Source organism: Anguilla anguilla, chromosome 13 (assembly GCF_013347855.1).
Source record: "Anguilla anguilla isolate fAngAng1 chromosome 13, fAngAng1.pri, whole genome shotgun sequence".
NCBI classification, from domain to species: Eukaryota; Metazoa; Chordata; class Actinopteri; order Anguilliformes; family Anguillidae; genus Anguilla; species Anguilla anguilla.
In genome coordinates this window covers 17839720-17857357 of record NC_049213.1, presented here as the reverse complement: position 1 = coordinate 17857357, position 17638 = coordinate 17839720, and positions in this window count along the sequence as shown.

The following is a 17638-nucleotide window of genomic DNA, read 5'->3' as shown; positions in this document are numbered from 1 at the left end:
ACATTAAAGATTATGTGGCATTTTGCAATAATGGGAAAAGATGCCAAAGGAATCAACAGGACTCAGGGACAAGCTGTAGATTGCATGTACAACTCTGTGTACTTTTAATCACCAAGAAATAACCAAAAGCACAGCGCAGAACCAAGGTCATTATTGATTCTTCAGCTCCATCAATACCATCACTCATTGCCACAACAGCAGGCAAACACAGCCTATTTTTTACTTCCCTCCCTCCAGCAGGACTCAATGTAACACTTCCAAAATATGCAGAACCACACAGAAACCAGAGAATGGAACCCCTCACACACAGTACCATATATGCAACAGAACACTGAACGCAAAACACAGCTCATACAACTACAGCTTCATACAAATAGTACTGCACATGCAACATAATTCAGAAAGCATTCTGTAGTACCAAACAGCGCATACTAGACAGCATGTACAGTGTGTTACACATCACAGCTTGGTTTTGCTGGCCTTAGCGAGAACGGGTTTGAAAATAATTACCCACACTGAAGCTTTATGATTTGTCTATAAGGCCACTCCCCTTCTGAGGGACAATGCTGTTCCTCCTACTAATGGCAGACTTATTTTCTAATTGTAATAAAAGACACTTAGCATTTTCCCTTGTCAGTCTGAGAATAAAGCTAACTGTTTTCTGATTGTCTTGTAGTTCCAATTATGGGCCACATGCCGCATTCACCATGGAAAGCATTATGACTTGTATTACATAAGCTATTCCTTCCCAGCATGGTAATGAAGCAAAATTAGCAGAGGAAGTGCAGTGAGTTGTTTAATTAAGGTTATCAGTTGTTTATGTCTGCCACTGAAACCAAAGTAGCTTTGCTGTGGCTCTCAATTTCTGAATTTTCAGATCTAATACCCTACATGGTCAAAAGTGTGTGGACACCTAATATCCAAAATTAATTAATATGGAGTTGGTCCACTCTTTGCAGCTATAATAACCTCCTCTCTTCTGGGAAGGCTTTATAATAGATGTTGGAGCATTGCTGCAGGGATTTGCTTCCTTTCAGCCTGAAGAGCATTAGTGAGGTTGGGCACTGATGAGGTGATTAGGCCTGACTCGCAGTTGGCTGTCCAGTTGATCCCAAAGGTGCTGGATGGGGTTGAGGTCAAGGCTGTATGCAGGCCAGTCAAGTTCTTCCACACCGTTCTCAACTAAACCATTTCTATAGGGACCTTGCTGTGCGAAAAATATATTTCACCACCACCTTCAATTCAAATTTTTTTGAAAAGTACAAATTGAGGAGGGACCCATGTAGGCCATGTGTATTAACATTTGTGCCACTGCTAGCCTAGATGATGCTACAGTACCACATTTGTACCAAAATTGCAATTTTGCTAAATAATAATTTACTTACATTACATTACATTACAAGCATTTAGCAGACGCTCTTATCCAGAGCGACTTACACAACTTTTACATAGCATTTTACATAGTTGTATCCATTTATACAGCTGGATATATACTGAAGCAATTCCGGTTAAGTACCTTGCTCAAGGGTACAACGGCAGTGTCCTACCCGGGATGGGTAGGTTTTATAAAACCAAATTGTACAAAATTTGACAGGAGATCTCAAAAAGCTTCCCTCCAACATGTCCTCCACAATCCAAGATTCCTAAAGATAATCAAATATGAATATGTGAAAATTGTGGAAAAGATATTTGACCACACTTTAAATCCAGCCACTGTAAAACTTTGGAAATATACAAATTGGAAAGGGACCCATGTATCACAATTCGTGCACCCACCGCCCAAGACGGCAGGCACTACAGCACTACTTCAAAATTGCAGACATTCAAGTCATTATTGCAGATGTACCTTTACATCCAATACACACCAAATTTGATGATATTTGGATAAGGTTGGCTGTCCATGACAAAGTATAAGTTGCTACAATATATTCTGCTGAACAACAATGACTTTTCAGATAGAACTCAGTTCAAATAGACAGACTGCCTTCTATCTCTGTTACTACCGTCCCCACGTTCACACCGAGGGCAGCTGCAAGCAGGCCATAAAGCCCCCCCCCCCCCCCCCCCCCCCCACACTACAGAGCCATGACACATAGCTAATTATGTTTTCCACAATTATGATGGCCTTGCAAATTCTTTCATTTTCTATTTAACAAACTAAATTTGGCTTTTTGAGGCTGAAAAAAAAACGTCCCTGACATAAAACACTTCCATGTAAAGAATCACCTTTCTAAAAGACATTAATGATTTCCTGCAGCTAATTGTAAGTTGTTTAACTTGGAATCAATTTCATTTCCATGGAAAGCATGCATCACATAACTGCAAAGATTACTGCAACAACTGTAAGATGACTTGCTTTCACTTTTTTATCTGGGTGAACTCACAACAGCCTTTTATCCATGTAAACATGAAGTGATACCATCCATAATGATTATATCATAAAAACTGCTCTCAACAGGATAGCCCTGTTGGGCAGCAGTTCATATCACAGTCCTGACTGTAAATGTGTTAATGCTTTATTGAATGAATAAATAATTCACAGGATCACAATCACAGCTTCCCGTCTCTATTTTAAACCAACCTGGGGAAGGGAATTATTTTCAATAATCAGCTTTGCTGTAAGTTGCACTAAATGTAGGCTAGAGCTACGGTGCATGAACAAAGACTGTAATGAAGAGTGTACAGAATTCAGCACAATAGTCACTGTCTCTGTCTGAGTGATGTGCACAGCATAACCAACTGTGGTTGAACCCGGTATGTTTTTGATGACTAGACTGTGAAGGGGTCCATTGGTCTCTGGCAATTAAAATGAGGAAGGAGCGCTGCTTCATAATGTTCTGCTAACAGGATGTTGGACTCCGCAGTTACTGACGATGCACTGGCACATCAATTCACACTCAGACCTACACAAACAGTATCCCAAAATGCTCAAACAGCACCAAATGCTCTTTCTGAAATAATTTACAAAAAGATCTCACAATTCCATGGCTTTCCGTATTTATGCATAAATTCTTTTTAAAAAATATTCCGTTATTCCGCCTGCGATTTCCGCAAAACGGAAAATACGAGGCCCTAAATGTGTTACTTTGCATTTAAATACAGCGGCACACTGCATCTGCTGGAAAGCTTGGAAAGGGATGCTTTAAAATAAACCTCGGATCATAAACATGCTGCTTGCCACTAACAAAACATATTTGTTCTCAAGTACAAAGTCAGCCTGGAAGCAGTCAGGTCTCTTCAGTCTATGCCTCAAAAGACTGACAGCAAAACAAATGTGAAATTGCTATTTGTTCAGTTTTCTTCCACTACTAGCAGCAGTATAATTAGAATGCACTCACATACAGTAGAAAAACTTTCATTCACCCGAATAGCAGTCAGGCATTTCCTAATATATAGACGCCCAAAATAAATAACCCAATGCAAGAAATTTGCAAGGAGGGGAAATTGTTGATGAATCTGAAATGCTGGGTGTGTGTTCCATCTTTTGGGGAAGTAATGTGATCTTGTTGACTGTGACACAAACTTAGATTAACTTTTCCCTCTGCTATATTACATGGGAATGTGAAGCTAACTGAGTGCATTGTCGCAGTTGGAGACAGCAGGCTGTAAAATCAACTTCTGATTGCGATTCACTCCCAATAACAAAAGTCAAATTTTCTTCATTCACACCTTCTGTGGGATGTCATTGCTGCAGCTGCATAAAGCCAAATAAAGGAAGGGCTGCCTCACTTGATATTTCTGTCGATTTACTGACTCCTGAGATGGTCGGATTGATCCCTCATAGTGTTGAATTAAACTCAGTTCCCCTGCCATGGAACAGGGGGAAAACAAGTAGTATATATCCCATGGGCAGAAAAAAATTCTGTTGTGTTGTTATTATTACCGTCCTGACTGCAGTCTAGTCACCTGACTCTGTGATGCAGTGAATGATTACTCCATGCTGCTGAAAGGCTCCAACAGAAGTGATTAAAATTTTTTTTATTTTTTTTAAATGTTCGAACTTTTGGCCCCAAGTCAAGCTTTCTAACCCTAATGCCTGCTTTCTCCGCTCTCAGGGGACAGGGCTCTATGCTAACATTTTTTTCTGAGTAGCACATGTGCTCCTAATTTGAAAAATCTAGGAGCACACAAATGTATCCAAATTGAAACTCGCTGGAAGGATTATGACTATGATGTGATTTATAGGAGTGTGGCTGACTGTTCCCTTCCCAGGAAAGTTTGTCCTCAGGGCCAACCAGCACATCTATGACATCATGGGTTTGATTCTGCACATGCCACACTGGAAATCACTCAATCTCATGGCTGTCCACCTCAAGAATGGAGAATCCATAAAAGAGCAACACAAGAAATTATTGTCTGTAGTCACTGCAAATTCAACTAGGACACAGTTCAAACTCACTGATCATTATCAGAGTATGAACAGGAGTTTTGGTGTTTTTCAGTTATTTTGTTTGACTCATAATTTGTGCTGTTTTATGTTGTTGTAGAGGTAGAACTGTGAATGTGCAACTGAGGAACAGGCTTATCAATGACAACAACTTTGGTCATTTTTACTCTAGACTTACTTTGCTCATTCTGACAATGATGATCCACTGAAACATCATTCCTACCTCCTTCATTCGTGTGCGTGCTGTCATTTGATTTGAATTGGCCTGTACGGTAGGCCAGGCAGGGGCAATGAGGGACATATAATGATTTGTTGCACAGAGAATATGTGAGGTAGATATCTTATTGAAACAAAGTGCAGGAAGCTACATTCACTCTCAAACACATCCCCCCTCTTTCCCCCATCCACTGTCTCCACAAAGTCTGCGGGAATCTGATGATCAAAGTCATCATTACGGAGAGGATGATGTGATTGGCATTGTGCCCTGGACAAAGTTATTTTTGTTTTTCCTTTTTTAAAAGAGAGAAAATTATGCAGGCGCTCTGTTTTATTGCATGACACTTTGCAGAGTTTACTAATAGTACTCACGTTAACTTACGTTATCTAGCAGGCTTACCCTGATGCATACAAACATCTTTAAAGCAGAATAGAGGCAACACCATTACAGGCCTTCAGGCAAACTGTGACACCCTCTGGACTGTGAATTTAAACAGGCTAATAACACTGCCCTCATGTCAGGTGGTATCATTAGGAGGGTGACTAGTGTGTATATCACAACGAAGACATTTTATACGGCAGGTGCCATTGCAAACAAAACAAGTTCCATCCATCCATTTTCTTAAACTGCTTATTCCTGGTCAGGACAGGTAGCCAGTCCATCGCAGGGCCCACACACCATTCACTCATACATTCATACCTACCGGCAATTCTGAGTATCCAATTAGCCTGCTCTACTGCTTGTCTCTGGGTGGAAACCGGAGTACCCAACAAAAACCCATGGGCACATGGGGAGAACATGAAAATGCATTTATTTATTTATTTTTATGTATTTATTTTTTTGCTGTTGTGCACATTTAAACATATATACTGTGTATCCCTGCTCGGCAGAATTTGACAATCTTATTTGGAGGGAGCTGGGAGGTATGGACAGTAGAAGTCAGTAGGTCAGTAGAAAAATCGGATGAGTGCATACTTTCATATATTTCCCAGCCTATAGGCCAATACATAGCTTGCATAGACTATTCCAGTAGTATTACATTTACCTTAATGGTGAAGGATCTGCTGTTTTTTGTATATTTCCACTCTCTTCTCCAGGTCCAATTGTTCAGTGGAGCCTGATTCAACATTGAGAAGAGCCAGTGATGAGAACCTTTGATCTCTCATGCTGGAGCACAGCCAGTTACAGCAAACACACAGCGCCACTTGCATGCCCACCTAATGTCACCAGCCTGCAAAATCTCCTTTTGCTTCAGATTTAATGCTCTCTGCATCTCAGTAAATTGATGGTAGTTTGTTGGCTCTGCAGAAAATGAGTGCAGTTTATCTAGAATATTTAGGAAAAGTAAGTCTGACGACTGACTCCACAGTATTCCACAAGCACAAGGTTAAGGTACATGGCAAAAGGGTAGTCCTCTTTTAAATTGCTGCGGAACTCCCATTACTTGACCAGACATGACGCAGGCCCCGTTGTCAGCCTGCGCAACTATATGAACATTTTTAAGTCCACAAGCTTCCAGGGCAGATGTAATGGCAGTAGATACACCAAGTGCATTTTATGACTCTGAGCAGTTAATAAAGCACAAAAAAACATTCTTTGACATCTAGTTTATCAGCATATCTGATGCAGAGTTTAGAGTTGTTCTGTTTTAGCTGACTGCTTCATCTGCAATAAGGGTGAAGAACCCAGGCTTGTTCACTGCCTGTGCAATGTCACTGTGCCCTAAATCAGCGTTTATTTCAGTTATCGCCTTTTAGGATACAGGACTAGTGCAGTTAAAATGTGCTTCTTGAATTTTCTTGAAACTTGCATCCTGTTTGGAAATGAAATTCACAGAGTTCAAGAAAATTACCTTGAGAGTTTTAGCCTTGTGCCTCATTATGTCCATGGAAAGATAAACCAATGTAAAGTTTGGCCAATAGCCTGACGATGTCCACAACTGTAGCCAAGTATTCCTTATTTCTTATTTCTTATGACAGTTTTCTACATTTCAACATGGAGTTGCCATGAGACGTTGCATGTTTGGATAGTTTTTCAGAAGGTTTTTTTCCAGTCACGTATTCCATTTTAAATGAAGCATTCATCATAATATAAGTGCTGAAATGACAACACGCAAAGCAATACACGGTGTCCTCCTTAACCAAGTACTCTACCCAAGAAAATATTCTTAATTTTGTTCCATAGCTTCTTTTAGGAAATGTCGGCCTTTAAAAGTTTCTGATATCCATGTTTCATTTTAATTTCACAGCCTAACCTACAAGCAAATTAGCAGAAGGGAAACAACATGCTATGTTATATCACAAGCAAATCTCAAGATACTGTAGAACACACTCAGCGGCTGATTGGCAGCTACACAGTCCAGGCCAGAGGCATGAACCAATACAAAATTTTGTGTTGATAACAGGCTTACACAAAAAACAGCTAAATAAAAAACTCAATTTAACATCAATGTGTGTTTAACTCATTGCTATATTGAAACTACTGCAACAGTCGCATTCCGCCAACCACCAATCAAGCCCACCTGCACCCGATAACCGTTGGAAGTCTGCTGAGGGAACCCATGTCTCAGAAATGCTAACTCACTCGTGAGTTTTAGGACTACAAACTGTAACACCCAATTGACTTTGTGTGTGGGGGGGGTGGCCTCCAGGCAGCCCCCTATTATCCGCCTACGCTGCTAGGTGCCTCGAGAGCACAACTGTTGAACTCGGCGCTGTTTTCTGCAATAATAGTGTAGTCATATATTTTACTTCTGTTGTTCTCAGGCCACATATTTCATGACAACTCACCATTGGGGTTTTTTTTTCTATAAAGCTACAAATGAAATTCCCCTTGACAGCTTTAAAAAACCACATATTTTCTGTTAAGTGAACAGATATTTTCATCTACATTTTTACTGCCCTCCAGGTGGGAACAGGGTGATTCTCTGTAAATAGAAAACAATGCTAACATTTTATATTCTCTATGTGCCGGTTTCCCAGACATGGATTAATCTTAGTCCTAGACTAAAACAAAACTTTCAATTAAAATCTCAGCTGAAAAAAGCTTTTAGTCTGGGACTAGGCGTAATCCATTTCTGGGAGACCGGCCCTATAGTACGAGTATTGCACGCGTTTGTTATTAAATTCATGTATTCCACACCAGGGGTAGTTCAGGAGGATTAAATACTTGGCAGTCATCAGATTCGCGGGTAGATTTAGGCTATCTCAGGGTCAGCAACTCACTTAATATTATCATATCAGTTTAGTTGCTGCTTGTTGCAAAAGGTTAGAAGCACTCTCATTTAATCCACCACATATATATTTCTCCTTAATCCCAAACATATCTTTTAAATCCCAGACTGGGTCAAGCTTCAGCCTCCTCCAGAATTCCATTTTACAGTTAATAAGAGCAGGGCTAAGGGTTTTTTTTTATTTTGTTTTTCTAGGGGCTCTACCTAAATTTTTGGTCAGCCTATGCCTTAAATAATTACCTGATAAAACTGCCTTCTTGCAGCGGGATGAAGAGGAATGAAAACTGTGAGATAAATAGGACTTTGCAACGCAATTTATTTATTTTCAGCTCCAATACATAATTTTCCTCCTCATTTTCTTTTAATCCAGCTAATCTCCAACAGGGCCTGGGACTGCGGTGAATCCGTCTGCCAGAGTAATTCTCTCCGCACGTTAGAGAGAAACCTCCATGGTGCTTTTATTCCCCTCCCTGGTGTATAATACATTATACACCCCACAGAGCCAGCTGTCTGTAAGGCAAGCAGTCGGTAGTGCTTAAGTGTCTCTCAATCTGTGGATTAAATGTATATGTGTGTATTTGAGAGTGTGTGTGTGTGTGTGTGTGTGTGTGTGTGTATTTGAGTGTGTGGTAAAGATTTTTTTTTTTGGGGGGGGCAAAGGTATATTGGCTGTTGATGACTCTTGTGAGACACACAGGGTTGCATCTTAAGGGGGAACAGAGCAAGCAGTAAATGGCCCAGGAGACTCATCTCTGTCTTAGCTGCACAATGTCACACTGTCTGTGGCTGTTTCCTGCTGTTACGTTGAATGCTAATTTGTTCAAATAAACTGCAAATCAAACAAGGATTGATAAATATTCACAAAACGATAAATACAGGAAAATCCTAAATTGAAACTGAACAATGTCATCAATAACCATCATTTGGCATTTTGGCCAATCGTAATGACCTTTTTGGGTAATACAGTAGCTACAGTTCATTTGGGCACTGTGATATTTTATTGTATGTGTTATATGTATTTGGGTGAAGGCGAAGTATGCAGTAATCTCACACTGTCATCTGTTTGCATTACAGTTTTCCAGTGCCCTCCAAAATGTTTCATATCCTTGATAGATGATGGCTGTATAAAATAAACAATCCAGGTACTGAACTATATCCTATGCTCAAAAATTGAGAAAATTATATTCTTCTATACTAATACAATATGGAGAAGTTTTTCCCCAAAAAGATGTCACAATTTTTCACGCGTCTAGCAATTATTATGAATGAATTAACATGTTATTTTTTAAAATAAATCTAAATTTTAGGGAACTGTGTTGTGGCCTCCCATGGCTTCCTGTTTCCCTGGGGTGTAAAAATGAGGTAACAGACATGTAAAATCCCTGTGTCCTCTATTACCATGGAAAATGGTGAAGATCTCTCAGTAACTTTCCATTATTAGGTCAATAATAAAATTAAAACCACTTGAACAACTGGCCTGGTAGAGGACGCAAGTGCATTTTGCCCCCACAAACAGTGAGACAGATGGTTTGGGAGGCAAAGGGCCACAGTTGGAGATCTACAAAACTTTGTGGTATCTTGGGGACACAAAGTCTTTGGGTTTTCCATCAGATGCCACCTGCATGCCAGTACACTACTTGAAAAGATTGGGATAATAAAGCCTCTGTTGAGGGCAATCAACAAAAATAAGCATCTGGAGTTTGCTAATTGAAACTGGAACTTTGATTGGAGCTAAATATAATGGTCAGATGAGACCAAAATTGGGCTTTTTGACCACCAGCGGTAGGTTTGGCACTTGAAGTAAGACTCTTATGTTGAAAAGAATGTCTTACTTAAGGTGAAATACAGTGGTGGATCTTCACTATTCTGGGCTTGTTTTGCATGCACTGTCCTCGGGGCTCTTGGTAAGGTCAGTGGAATCATGATCTCCAGAACAGAGCCAGAAATTTTGGCCAAAAACCGAGCATTCCAAAGTACTGAAAAAAAGGGTGTGGATATTTGACATTTTTTTTAGAAAATGGATTTATGATTAGTATGATTGGTTGATTATATTGAATCATTATTGAAGTAGAACATTTTCTACATTTGATAATTTACATTTTTTCATAATTTTATAATCTTTTTGGGAGTGAATAATTTTGATGGGCACTGCTTGTTACTCAATTTATAATTAGTGGGCCCTTAGTCAGAATTATACATATTATTTCATTACACTTCAAGAACACAATTAAAACTAAGAATTCCACCAGAGTTAAGACCAGAAGTAAGTTTGATTTAACATATATTTAACATAGCTCAAAAGGAGTTCGGCTTTTTTAGATAATTTGAGAGCTGTGGCGCTTTTGAAAATTAGCATCCATCTGACACCCGCTGTTGAGGAAATGACATTTGACAGCAGTCATCTGCAATCTCAGCAGCCAGGTAAGCATGGGTGCCTGTAGTCCCACTTGGGATTGCAGTCTTCTGTTTCGCTATGCTTTCTCATGAACCCATGCCTGCCAAGCCTCTACACAAGTCCCTCCTGCAAACCTGCTCAGTTAAGTGGAAAAGATCCATATCCTTTGCTGCATGCTTTCAAGCATCTAAAAAACAACCGATTGTCCAGAATATGCTCTGTGAGGCTAGTGGCTTAGAGGATTTTTTAAAAATGGCACAAGACGTTGGAGAAATCGATTTTAAGAAGCGACTTTAAATTGCATTTTTAAATGCTGCTTGAAATATTTATGCATGCTTAAGTCTATAAAAAATTAATATTTAATGTTTAAGCAACATTTAAATATTAAAGAGTTCAATAATAGCTGAAATTAAAGTATTAGAGAACTAATGAAAAAAACTTATGTACTGTATAAAAATTGCAATTAGCATAAAACACAGCATTGCATTATGTATAGTGCTACTTTGACGCTCCTGAAAATACAAAGTTCTTTTTAATTATCTTGCTATTCATTAATATACATTTAGTTTTATTGGTTCAGTTGTTGTTTTATTGAACTTTATTGATGTTGAGACACCCATGTTGTACCATTAGTATCTTCGCAAACAGAGATATGTGCCTTCTGTGTGTTGTATGTATGCAAAGTATGTGTTTGTGTGCATGCATTTGTTGTGTGTGTGTGTGCATGTGTGTGTGTGTGTGGTCAGAGTAGGGCTTTTGGGACTGGTACTGTCTTTGTGGCAAGTTTTTTATTCTCTGTATAAAGACCTTTTGAAGAGCACAGTCTGCACTTGAGTCCATTTGATCATGTGTGATTTCATTGGAAATGATGTCACAGCAGGGCAGATCACAGAAATTGTATGAATAGCACTAGCACATCCAATCACCTTGGGAAATGGGGATCAACTTCCATTTTAAATGAATCAAGTTGGTCCCCTGAGGAGTACCCACAATCAAAGTACAAGGAAGGAGGTAGGTTGTTTTCTGAAGCTCACGTGGGCCAATCAGAAACGAAGCTTTCGATGCTTGGGTGTGAGTCCAACGGTGGAAGACACATAGAATACTGAAAGGAAACTGCCAGTTAATCCAAGAATAAAGGAAAAGAATGAGGAACTCTCCTGCCCTCCTCTTTATCTCTCTCTGACCTCTCTTTTCCCTCAAGGAATTTGAAAAACCAGCTAATATGCATTTTGGGGGTGTTTCTGTGTGAGAAGGGGCAAATGGCTGATTGTAAAATTAATCACTATAGGCCAGGCGTGTCCAATCTTATCCAGAGAGGGACGGTGTGGTGCAGGTTTTTGCTTCAGCCCAGCCCTACGACACCTGATTCAACTAATTAACTGATGATGGTCTTTAATAAAGACAATGACAAGTAGAATCAGGTGACCTAGTGCTCGGTTAAAACAAAAACCTGCACCCACATGGGCCCTTTTTGAATAAGATTGGACTCCCCTGCTATAGGCATTTGGTAGATGTACTTATCCAGAGTGATTTACACAGCGTACTTTGTCTTTACATACAATCCATTTCTACAGCAGGATGTTGGCTGAAGCAATACGTGGTAAGCACCTTGCATAATGGTACAACAGCAGTGCACCTAGGAGTCAGACTTACAACCTCAAGGCACAGGTGTACTCAAAACAAAGCAGAAGTTTTTTTAACAAAACGATGCCTTTACAACAAGAGATGAACAAAGATGCAGTGTTTTGAATCTTTACAGTGCGGCGTGTTTAAGCCCTCAGTGTGAACTGTTTGCAAACAGGCCACCAGTTTGCAGAGCACCACATCTGCATTTGGTCCATCCAAATATCGCATGGTTGGTGGTATCGCGATTGAACAGCCAGGGGGCAGAGTTCAACTTTTATTTTGTGGTCCATGTCAACACTGCACTGCAGGGCCGGCCCTAGGATTTTGGTGGCCCCAAGCAAATTTGTCCGAGGCGGGTGGGGGGGGGTGGGGTTGGGCGGGGGTTGTTGGATTCCGTCGAGCGGGGGGGGGGGGGGGGGGGGGTGTTCGCTGGGTAAAAGCCTTCTTACATTAAATTGTTATAAAATGTTTGGTTGCCTTTCCGTTTAAAATTGATACCACTAGTAATTTACCTTAGATACATATTGGATCGTGTGGCCCCCCCTAGCGGTTGTGGCCCTAAACAACCGCACAGACCGTTTATGCCACGGGCCGGCCCGGCTGTACTGTACCATGGTATCATCATCATGGTCGTGACTGCAATACCTTCGAGATAAATACTTTTGAACAAAGAATTGCTGAACTTGTAGAAGGATATTGTCATCTTTATGATCAATCACTCAGAGATTTTAAAGAGAACGAAATGTGCTCAAATTCCTGGCAAGACATCTCAATGAAGCTGGGTGTCAAATGATCCTGAGTTGTGCAAACCAACTTGGAAAAACTCTGCATGGCAAGTTTGTTCGCCCCCCCCCAGCAGCGTGGTCTGACATAAAATAAAGAACATGGAGTTCGTACTGTGAATACTGACTACAGTGCTCAGTGACATGTTCATCGGTGCTTCCACTTTGAAAAGTTTGTACGTCGTTCGGAGTATACCGCCTACATCAGAGTTGCCAGCCCAGTTCCTTGACCGTTATGCCATACTGCGTCCCACAGTTCAGCCAGATTAATATTTCAGTCCACCTGTCTGCCAGGAGTGTTTCCAGAGCCCTCATCTCTCACTTTGCTTTTACTTTAATGCCTTGAGAAAATCTCTCTCTTCCTTCGAGAGAACTTTTGAGAAGAAGATCCGCACTATAGGGCACAAGGCAGAAGCTGCTTTTTGCACTTCAAGTGGCAATGCCAAGACCTAATAATCACAGACAATAAAATGAGCTGTACAGAAACATCTCATTGGGCACAGTTTTATCAAGTGGAGGCTTAATCTAGCTACAGTGTTCAGTGTCCTGAACAGTAAATAATCTAGTTTTTTTAATATAATATTATATTAAGTGTATATTCTTAATATACACTTATATTAAGCGTGTATTTTATTACATGTATATTCACTTAATACAATATACACTTGTCTCTCCCAGCATGGCGATTCCCTGGTCTTACACCCCTACTGTGGAAAGAATCACACCCTTAGGCATTTAGCTGTTTAGTTAATGCAACCCAGGTATGTGGTCTACTTAACCAGTAGGCGTGGCCCCAGATTGCTCCGATTCACTGTTTCAGACTGAGCCCTGCCACAGTAATGTTCCAGCAATGGCAAATGCAGCATGCTAAATGTGTTGATCCAGTGTGACTCTGAAAGTGTACTCTGAAAATCAATGTCAAGCACTATTCTAAGGTCTAGCCATTTTTCATTACCTCTTCATTCCTGGCTCACATCCATTTGTGAACAAATATAACAAATGACAAGCAGAGGCCCAAGTGAAGGGGAGAGGAAGTGGGTGAAAGTCAGTTAATTAAAAAAGGATTTGATAGAGAAGGGCTGGGGAACTGAGCAGGTGGTCAGACAGGAAAGGGGGAGGATCACCCAGATGCACATTACTGTGACCCAACTCACTCTAACTGCTGGTTCACATCCACCAGGCCAGAGTCATGGCCACGCCCACATGCACCATGGTAATGCCCACATGTGCCATAGCCACGCCCACATACTCCCTGCCCATATCCACGTGACAGCTGCAGGTAGAGGCCAGCACTATATCATTGCGTGGTAGGAGTCCGGATAGATTTTTTAAGGCAGTTTTGGAGGCACTCCAGAGCAGCTTGCACTTTTACATATTAACTAATACAGTGGTGTATTTATGCAAGCAGTTCAGGTTATGTACCTTGCTCAAGGGTACAACAGCAATTTCATACTGCTAGGGAATTGAACTTGAAACATTTGGGTTCCAGAATGCTGGAACTTCATTTACAAAGGTTGAGAGGGGGCCTCCATGTGTTTTACCTGGATTCTTGTACCTCATCCGGTACAATCAGCGTGTTCTGATAAGCTCCAACACTCGCATCACTGCTGATATTATCAGCCGCAGCCTTGGTACTGTTAATCCATTTCTGTTTATTGGTCATTGTGTTTGCTGTCTAGTCCTTTTATTATTATTATCGCCACGCCATTTACTCTGTTTGTACAAAATGAGATAAGATGACAAGAAATTGTTGAAGGAGGAACCCCATTGTTGTTGCAGACTGACAAGTCCGTCTCTACAATGCTGTTCCGGGAAGATGCTTTATCTGTTTCAAATTACCATCGTTGACATTCTAAAAGCAAAACAGGTGTTTAACGCGTCAAGCTGTATTTTCCTGCGATGTCGAATCGCATCTAAATTTATTGTCCATTAGATGCAAGAGCTGGTATTCTGTTCAGCAATGCATACTGGCACAGGCTGTGACTAATGCTCCAAAAGGAGGGGTCATCAATCAGAAATCACATATGAGGACTGACAGCCTGATGCTGTTTTGGTCTCTTCCTCTGACTCGTATACCCTCTCCTCCGCTCCTCTTTAAAAGCTGCCATGGTGAGCCACAATGTTGGGGCTTCGCAATCAGCTCATTGAAAGATGTATAAAGTGATATTTTTTTAGATGAAAGGTTTAAATTCAGAAACATGAAGGTTCTTGATCTGAAGTCTGTCGATGAAGCTTCACGATGCACATGCAGCAGTAACTAGGTCATGTTCCGTACTGTGGTCTTTGTCAAAACTGCGGCATCTCTTCGTATTGTTGTTCTTTTTTTCAAGTCTTTCACCAAAAAAGTCAGAATTCCACTTGCCCTTGAAACTCCAGCATCCCCCAGCAGGGGGTATGAGATTGGCTGAGACACAGGCTTCCCACCAACAGATTAATCCTCCAACACTCTCCCACTATATCGATTAATACTTAGCTGTCTTTTTCATTTCCTTTTTTTTTTTTTTTTTACTGGAACATAACTGTGGTGATAGACCCATACAGCAATTGTACTGGTGACAGAAACAGTGGAAAGCAGACATAGGAAGAGACGCAGGGCTGAATTGAAAGGCTCTGCCTTTTAGGCAGCTTCTCTTTGTCTCCCCTCCTCCACGCGTCACATTCACCCACAGTGCAAAGCTGCGGCGCATTCCCACGCACGAACAGACACTAATCGAGAGCTTCCTGCGCTTTTTAAACCGATAATTGAGCGGAATGTCAGCGGAAGAGCACGTAGTCACAGGCAGGGAACAGCCAGCCAGATCGCTGCAGATCGCCTGCGACACAGCCAAAATAAAGGCCTCAGTTTTGATTTATGACGACAGGTCAAGTGGAACCTGCTACCTCGGCTGGGGGTGGGGGTGAGATTCTATAGAGGTCAACTGCTGAAGGGGTGCTTTTAATAATGACAGCCTGTTTAGCAATTTGCCACTTTGAAGAGAGACAACCGAGTCATTTTATTCTCTGGGAAACAACACAATAAGATGGCACTGCTGCATATTGGTGCAACAACAAAAGACTGGTGCAGTTTGAATCCAACGTGAGGTAGTGCAGTTAAACCCTTGAGCAAGTTATTTAACCTGCATTGCTTCAGTATATGTCAAGCTTTTTAACAGACTGCAAGTAAATTGTAAGGCATCCAAGTTGCCTGGAGAAAGTTAGCGAATAGCACAAGGTAAAGAGAAAAGAGAGGACGCCTAGAGCTAGCAGCAGTGCTGTTTCCCTCAGCTCATTAAGAGTGATATCAAAGGTTTGGCCTCGACCATTTTGGCTCACACACGGGACAAACACAAAGGGATCCGCGGCCTTTGTTTGCTCATGTATTAATTGTCCAATGACCTCAGGTGCGCCGAATGCCCAGAGATGGCGGGATCAAAGCCGGAACATGTCATCAATGGCATTACGTTTACACAAGCTGGATACCGTCGAGCCATCTGAATTCCAAAATCCCTCCTGAACCGAGCACCAGCCACCTGTCGCATTACTGTAACCCCAAAGTGCCGGATGTTCTGTGCATTCCAAACGTTGCTGAATTCAACCACAGGAAATGGCTGACAGGCGAGGGCTATTCTATGAACTTGATCTGTGGTTCAATGTTTTTTCATCTTGTAAATGCCTGGGGTAAAATAAGTCAATATCAATATAGTCAATGTAGCAAAACAAATCTTCATCAAATGCTTATCTTTTAAGGACATATCGCTATATGGCTGTGGAGAGGAGCATCTGCTGTGTGATTGTCATGTAATTTAATCTAATGTAAATTATTATTTTTTAATATAGTTGACATAACAGGATATTTGGAGTGTTGACACAGAGCTAGATACTCCCTAGGCAAGTAGGGAAATAAGCCTTGATGGACTCCATGTCCTGCTCTTCAAATAAAACATTCTTATTTTCTCATGAGAATCTATGTGAAGGCAGATAAAGCTGTCTTTTGAAATAGCCATTGTTATTTGATATTGAAACCAGGGCAAGTGTTTAGTTGAATGTGTCAATGACACACTAAGAAGATGGTCCTCACAAACATTGCTTGGCAAAGACTACTATACAGTATGTACCATTTATCTCAGAGGATGCTTTTATTCATAAGAGATGATGTGTCTCCTTGCTTGGAAAGATTTCTTTTCCATCTCTCCCTAATTTCAACACTGTCATTTGTCTGGTTAACACAATGCCATCTTCACCGTGCCAACGACATGGCTGCCATACTGCTCTCTCTTTGTCTCTCCATATTTCTCTTCTACCTTTCATTTTCTCTCTCTGTTTCTGTCTTTCAGCACAGATATGGGAGCTTTCCTGGTCTTTCAGGACTCAAAAGAACCACCCGCACCTCCTGGATATGTCCTGAAACAACACAAATGGGATATGTCCCGAAACAAGTACTCCGGATTAAACCTCAGGACACGCAAAAACAAAAAAATGTTTGTTCTCCCCAAGGTGTTTGGAAAAAAGCCAGGCCAAAATTTCTCCCCGGTGCAAGGAATCAGGGGACCTTGACATGCCATACTTTGGGTTTCCATCTCTTTCACTGCAGCCCCTATCCACCAAAGCCTACATAGAAAGGGCACCATGAAGAGAAATAAAATGTGAATAAAGCAGAGGATTTCACCACCTGTCTCTCAGGGACGACTGATCCATGTACAGCAAAGGCTGTATTGTCTGAGATTTTGCCTTGTGTTCCATCCCTTAAGGGTTTGTTCTTAGTACAAAAACCCAGGGACCGCGGGGAAAGGAGGGCGAGACGCAAGCATTTTGGGCTGAGCCGCGGAGAACAATGGCAGATTCAAAGCACGTCTGAGCCTCTGACCGGTCCGTACACGCCGCTGGGGGACGGCGGAAACGGGGGCTCAGACGGATTTGTTCAGGTGCGGACATTCGAAAACGGGCCCCGTTTCAGCTCGCCACCGCTAAACTCAGAAGGACTGGCTGAGCTCTGCGCAGCGAGATCAGACTGACAGCGTAA